Source organism: Sturnira hondurensis, unplaced genomic scaffold, assembly GCF_014824575.4.
Source record: "Sturnira hondurensis isolate 20B ecotype Veracruz unplaced genomic scaffold, ASM1482457v3 Scaffold0020884, whole genome shotgun sequence".
Classification (NCBI taxonomy): domain Eukaryota; kingdom Metazoa; phylum Chordata; class Mammalia; order Chiroptera; family Phyllostomidae; genus Sturnira; species Sturnira hondurensis.
Window position 1 is genome coordinate 2,697,690 of NW_028093515.1, and position 7,858 is coordinate 2,705,547.

Here is a 7,858-nt window from a genome sequence, read left to right on the forward strand (position 1 = left end):
GGAGAGGCTGTGCCACTAGGCCCTACAGGACACCTACTACATTAGGCCACTCTACCAAGCCTGGGAAGCATAACAGCTCTATCTAATGCATAGAAACAAACACAGGAGGCTGCCAAAATGAGGAGGCAAAGAAACATGTACCAAATGAAAGAATAGAGCAAAATTCCAGATAAAGAACTAAACAGAATGGAGACAAGCACACTACTAGATGCAGAGTTCAAAAGACTTGGTTGTGCCCTGGCTGGTGTAGCTCAGTGGATTGAGCACAGGCCTGTGAACCAAACAACCACCGTTCGATTCCCAGTCAAGGCACATGCCTGGGTTCCAGGCCAGTTCCCAGCAGGGGACACAGGGGAGGCAACAATACATTGCTATTTCTCTCCCTCTCTCCTTCCCTTCCCCTCTAAAGATAAATAAATAAAATCTTTAAAGAAAAAGACTGGTTATAAGGATGCTCAGCGAATTTAGGGGAAGAGCAGATGAACTCAGAGAGAACTTCAATAGCATGAAAAAGGACATGGAAACCATAAAAAAGAACCAGTCAGAAATGAAGGATTCACTAACTAAAATGAAGAACAATTTTCAGGGAATCAACAGTAGAGTGGATGAAGCCAAAAATCAAATCAGTGACTTAGAATATAATAAAACAAAAACCAACTAATTCGAACATAAAGAAGAAAAAAATCCAAAAAATGAGGATAGTGTAAGGAGCCTCTAGGACAACCACAAGTATACCAACATTTGCAGCATAGTGGTGCCAGAAGAAGTGAGAGAGCAAGAAATTGAAAACTTTTTTGAAAAAATAATGACAGAAAGCTTCCCTAATTTGGTGAAGGAGATAGACATACAAGTCCAGGAAGCTTAGAGATCCCCAAACAAGATGAACACAAAGAGGCCCACACCAAAATACATCATAATTAAAATGCCAAAGATTAAAGATAAACAGAGAATCTTCAAAGCAGCAAGAGAAAAGCAGTTAGTTACTTACAGGGGAATTTCCATAAGACTGTCAGAAGATTTCTCAAAAGAAACTTTGCAGGCCAGAAGGGATTGGCAAGATAGTCAAAGTCATGAAAAGCAGGGACCTACAGACAAGAATGCTCTACCCAGCAAAGATATCACTTAAAATCGAAGGGCAGATAAAGAACTTCCCAGACAAGAATAAACTAAAGGAGTTTATCAACACCAAACCATTATTATATGAAATGTTAAAAGGGACTTATTTAAGAAAAAGATTCAAACTATGAACAATAAAATGGCAATAAATATATATCGACAATTGAATCTAAAATATAAAATAAACAAGCAAGCAGAACACAAACAGAATCATAGATACAGAGAACGTTTTTGATGGTTGCCAGATGGGATGAGGTTCAGGGGGATGAGCAAAAAAAATGAAGAGATTAAGAAGTACAAATTGGTAGTTACAGAATAGTCATGGGAATATAAAGTACAGCATAAGAAACAGAGTAGCTAAAGAATATATATGCAGGATCCATGGACCTAAATAACAGGTGGGGATTGCCTGAGGGGAGGGGGCTGTGTGGAGGGGGTAATGGAACAAAAACTAGGACAATTGCAACAGCATAATCAACAAAATATATTTTTAAAAGGAAGGAAAAAGCAAGCTACAGACTGGGAGAAAAATTTCATAACACACATATCTGATAAAGGACTTATACCCAGAAGATACATGAAAAACATCTTATATATCAAAAAATAAAAAGACAACCCAATTGAAAAAAAAACGAGCAAAAGACTTAACTAGTCGGCCAATCCAGATTGGTAGGTAGCAGATTTANGTAATGGAACAAAAACTAGGACAATTGCAATAGCATAATCAACAAAATATATTTTTAAAAGGAAGGAAAAAGCAAGCTACAGACTGGGAGAAAAATTTCATAACACACATATCTGATAAAGGACTTATACCCAGAAGATACATGAAAAACATCTTATATATCAAAAAATAAAAAGACAACCCAATTAAAAAAAAAACGAGCAAAAGACTTAACTAGTCGGCCAATCCAGATTAGTAGGTAGCAGATTTAATGTTTAAACATTTTTTCATTATTCCACAGGCCCCAAGGCCCCACACTTGTGCCTCCAAGAGTATGTCTGGCAATTCTCCTGTTCTGTCTCCAATTTTTCTCACATATTTAGGGAACTTACAAGGCTTATCTCATGTGCTAAAAGACAAGATATCCACACCCATTTCAGAATCAAAAAAGTTGATATTGAGGCCTTCATGGGGTTCGGTTACATATGTGTCCAGATGGTCTAAACAACTCTTTAAAGGCTGTGTCTTTGAACAGGCTCCAGCTGTAGGAACAGAGAGTGGAGCACACACTCCAAGGATAGGTGAGTGGGTGAGGAGCCTCCAATTACCCAGGTCCAGCTCACAGGTCAAAGGTGGTCACATCCTTCTGATGACCTCCTCTAAAACAGACACTTTACAAAAGAAGACATGAATAGCCAATGAGCACATGAAAAGGTACTTAACAATGAGATACCACTATTCCTTTCATTAGAATGGTAAAACTTTAAAATATAAAATAGGATATGAAACAGAACTCTAATACATTGCCAGAAACAGGGTAAAATGCAAATACATTTTGAAAAATTGCTTAGTGGCTTCTTAAAAGGTCAGGGAAAAGATACTCCTTTTTCAAGTTTTTCTATAATGGAGGAGAGAAATAAGTCCTCTAGAGAAGGATATAGGATAAAGAAGCTTTTTATCTTAAAATGGGTAATATTAAGTCTTCTGACCAAGATGGAGGTATAGGTAGACACACTGTGCCTCCTGGCACAACCAAAATAAGGACAACAAAAATTTAGAAACAAAATCAACCAGCACTGACAGAAAAATTGAACTGTATGGAAGTCTGACAACCAAGGAGTTAAAGTAGACACACTCATCCAGACTGGTAGGAGGTGCAGAGTTGGGCAGCCAGGAAGAGAAGGGTCACGGCAAACACAAAATAGTGGCTGGTGGACCCCAGGCACACAAAGCAGCCGCTGGCAGACCCAGAGAGGTGTCGGATTGTGGAGGGGCTTGGAGGGGCTTGAAGGGGCTTGGCGTGCAAGAGGTTGAGGAATGGGGCAGTCCCACATTTGTGCTCAGATAAACCAGGCAAAACTGGGGAGTAAAACAGATCATGCAACCCAGGGTCCCAGCACGGGGAAATAAAGCCTCCAGCCACTGATTGAAAACATCTGTGGGGGTTGAGGCAGCAGCGGGAGAAACTCCCAGACTCACAAGAGAGCTGGTTGGAGAGACCCACAGGGTCCTAGAATGTACACAAGCCCACCCACACAGGAATCAGCCCCAGAAGGGCCCAATTTACTTGTGGGAAGTGGCAGAAGGGACTGAAATCCAGCAGAGAGCAGAGCAAGTGCCATTTTTCCCTCTCGGACCCCTGCCACACACCACAGCGTCACAACCCAGCAACATGGTCACCCCACCCTGATGAACACCTAAGACTCCGCCCCTCACTACATAACAGGCATGTCAAGACAAACAAAAATGGCCCAAATGAAAAAAACAGATCAAAGCTCCAGAAAAAATACAACTAAGCAATGAAGAGATAGCCAACCTATCAGATGCACAGTTCAAAACACTGGTAATCAGGATGCTCACAGAATTGGATGATTTTGGTCACAAACTAGATGAAAAAATGAAGGCTATGCTAAGTGAAATGAAGGAAAATGTAGAGGGAACCAATAGTGATGGGAAGGAAACTGGGATTCAAATAAATGGAGTGGACCAGAGGAAGAAATAAACAACCAAACAGAAAAGAATGAGGAAACAAGAATTTTTAAAAATGAGGAGAGACATAGAAACCTCCAGGACATCGTCAAATGTTCCAACATCCAAATTGTAGGGATGCCAGAAGGGGGAAAGAAACAGCCACGAGTGGAAAACGTACTTGAACAAATAATAAAGGAGAACTTCCCGAGTCTGGCAAAGGAAATAGACTTCCAAGAAGCCCAGGAAGCTCAGAGTCCCAAAGAAGTTGAACCCAAGAAGGAACACACCAAGGCACATCATAATTACATTAGCCAAGATTAAAATGAAGGAGAGAATCCTAGAAGCAGCAAGAGATAAGGGGACAGTCACCTACAAAGGAATTCCCAGACTGTCAGTGGATTTCTCAAAAGAGAACTTGCAAGCAAGTGGGGGCTGGAAAGAAGTATTCCAGGTCATGAAAGGCAAGGACCTACATCCAAGATTGCTCCATCCAGCAAAGCTTTCATTTAGGATCGAAGGGCAGATAAAGTGCTTCTCGGATAAGGTCGAGTTCAAGGAGTTCATCATCACCAAACCCTTATTACATGAAATGTTAAAGGGACTTATCTAAGGAAAATAAGATAAAAAATCATATATAGTAAAATGACAGCAAACTCACAATCATTAACAACACACCTAAAACAAAAACAAAAGCAAACAATTAGAACAGGAACAGAAATACAGAAATGGAGATCACAATGAGGGTTATAAACAGGGGAGTAGAGGGGGAGAGGGGGAAAAGGTACAGAGAATAAGTAGCATAGATGGTAGGTAGAAAACAGACAGGGGGAGGGAAATGTAGAAGCCAAAGAACTTATATGTATGACCCATGGACATGAATTAAAGGCAGGGAATGTGGGTGGGAGCTGGTGTGCAGGGCAGAGGGAAGTAAAGGGGAGAAATGGGACAACTGTAATAGCATAATCAATAAAATCTATTTTAAAAATAAAATTAAACATAAAATGGGTAATATTTTAGCCAAGAGTCACCTGTTGAGGAATGTTCTAGTAGGTAGGGGGCACCTCATGATGCAGAAAAGGGAAAAGCTGTTGGAGCAAGGTGCTTGAGAAGGCAAAGGAAGATGGCATCCAAACTAACAGCAGAGAAAGGCAAAGTATACCCAGGAGGACACAGCCATGGTGTAGATGTGCTGATGGGAAGCACACAGATTCTCTTCGATGGTTGAAAGTGAGAACGAGGAATAAGGTATAGGACATTTCAATGATTAAAGTGTCATCTAGGAGAAATCCATTGCCCTCTTCCCATTTTGAGGGCCTGCTGCTCTCAGTACACACTGTCTAACGAGAAGTATTCCTAAGGTGTTTATACATTAGACTTAATGTAGATACTTATTCTTCACCATGAGATAACAGAAGTGATGAACATTCCTTACATAAAGTAATTACTGTACTCCTCATTTGCGTTGTTCTCAACTGCATAGTTTAGGAGCTACTTACACTAAAATTATCCTTGTGCACCTCACACCCATTATTTTAAGAAGCTAGTCTCTTTTATGGAAATGATGTAATAATCTGTAAGAAGGAAATCATGTTCCAACTTCTCTATAAAGTATGCTAAGAGCAGAACTATGCTTAATGTCAAGTACATCTTTAATAATACATTTTAAAATGCATTGTGTTCACATAAACAACAAGCTAACAGCCTGGAAATTCAGGAGCAGATAACACAGCTTTCAAGCATCAATGACGAAGGTTCATTTCCTCTACGCCAGCCCTGTCTCTACAGCCCATTCATACACAAGGTATGAACAGCTTCCATAAATGTGATGTTTCTGAGTAGATTTTCCTCACCCTTGTTGGTGTGGAGGTAAAGGGACCAAGACACTAAGAGTCAAAGAACTATGTGACTCAGCTTCCCTCCCGTACAATATACACACTCAGATTGTAAGTAAATATACGTGCAGACAGAAACTTCAGTAGACCAAGAACCAAGACCCCAGAACTCTGAGGATCCTGTTCCTCACCCCAACTATACACTTTCAGACACTAGGATTATGTTAAATATACCTGGAGATGTTGGGGTTCAAGGGCAGCTATACTAGAGCAACAGCTAGCACTCTAAGGGTTCATCCCAGTCTCGCCACTCAGGAGAAGTGGGCTTGATAAACTACAGTTGGCATGGTCTTGACCAGACTGTGATGTGCATTTTAGCTCTGTTTCTAACTAGCTCCCTAGGTCAATCTCCTTGACCTAGAATATCTTTGGACCTAGAAGATTAATTTCCACTCTGCAGGGGTGCTGGGACACAACAGAGATTCAATTAATGTAATTATTATCATTACTTTATCTCTATATACCTGTTTCCTAATCTTTACAAATGCAGTGGCTCCTAATACCTGCTCCCCTTACTCTAAAGGGCTACTGAGAGGATCCAGTGAAATCTCATAGGTGAAGTATGGGCACACTATAAGATGGTCACCAAAACAAAAAATTGTCACTGAGGCTGAAGGAGAGTTGAAATGGTAAGAGTGATATGACCATTTGTTGAACACAAATAAAATGTTTCTATTTTGGAGAAGTACACTTTGTCAACAGAGAGCCTGGATTAAAAAAAGAGAGAGAGAGAGAACTAAAAAGTGGATTATTGTGAAAGGAAGGCTAGAGAAAGCCATGGTGAACAATAAGGCATAAATTCACATGTGCAGTCTATTCTTCCTAGAGCCTCCAAAGAATAATCTGTTAAGGTTGCCTGTAGCCAAAAGTGGTGCTTCCCAAAGTATGGCCCTAAGGACCACCTTCTGACACCCTAATGAGATTTTTTAAAATACAGATGCCTGAGAACTAACCCCAAGGATTCTGACCTTTAGACCTGGATTTAAAGCCGGAAATCTACATTTTAATAAATCTCCCAGGTGATTCTAATATCACCAAATATTGAGGACCACTAAAGCAGCCAGCCTGGCTCAATGGGCAGCCCACTCTGGGCTCCTGCTTCCTCTGAGGACACCTAATGCTAAGCTCAACCCCAGCACTCCACAGGCTGGTGTCTGCAGTGGCCTGGGTCTCCACTCACAGTCTGTAGTTCTGAAAATGGAGAGCTCGCTTTATGGGAATATAAGTATTATTCAATGATTACACTGTGCCCTGGCTAGTGTGGCTCAGTGGGCTGAGCACTGGCCTGCAAACCGAAAGGTCATCAGTTTGATTTCAGGTCAGAGCACATGCCTGCATTGCGGGCTGGTCCTCAACTGGGGAGGTGCGAGAGGCAGACAGTCGAAGATTCTCTCACACATTGATGTTCCTCTCCCTCCCTGCCCCTTTCTCTAAAAAATAAATACATAAATAAAATCTTTTTTTTTAAATGATTACACCTTGAGCAGGAGGAATGTTAATATCCTGATACAAAACACTGCTAGAATCAGAGGAATGAGAGAAACTCCACACATCTGCATTTTTGGTCAGAGAAAGCCAAGTTTACAATGTGTATCAATGTTTTAAAAATGTGCAACCCTTTTGAGCCAGCAATGTGACTTCAAGAAAGCTACCCTTAGAAAATACAGAAATGTGCACAAGGATATATCTACAAAGATATTCACTCCACCCTATATACAATAGAAAATAATTTAAACCAGTCACCCCCAAATTATAAATGGTTGTAGACCGCTCTGCCTGCTTCTAGGAATTGTATCTCCACCCCTTGTGGCTAAGGACAAGGGACGACCTTTGGAATGCGAGCCGCAGGAGACAAAGCTTGTCTCTGGTAGCAAATGCTGCCTCAGTTTCCTCTCCCTGCCCCCAAAGCTTGGTCAGAAGTCAATGACGGGTAAGAGCCGTCACAGTTGGGGGCAACCTAAGCCAGACTCAATCACTTGGGAGGCCTTCCTGGAAAGACTTGGGGGGCTGCAACAAAGAAAGAGCAATGGACTCTCACCCCCTGGCTTTGATATAGCCTGAGTCCCCATGTTCTCTGGAAGAGTGCTTCCTGACTCTATTCCCCTTAAGCCTGAATACCTATTGGGGAGAGGTGCCGCTCCTTGCCTTGCTAGAGGGTGTCCTGGGGAAAAATCTGGCATCACAAAGACTTCCTGGTAAACCTGTGAAATCTGCT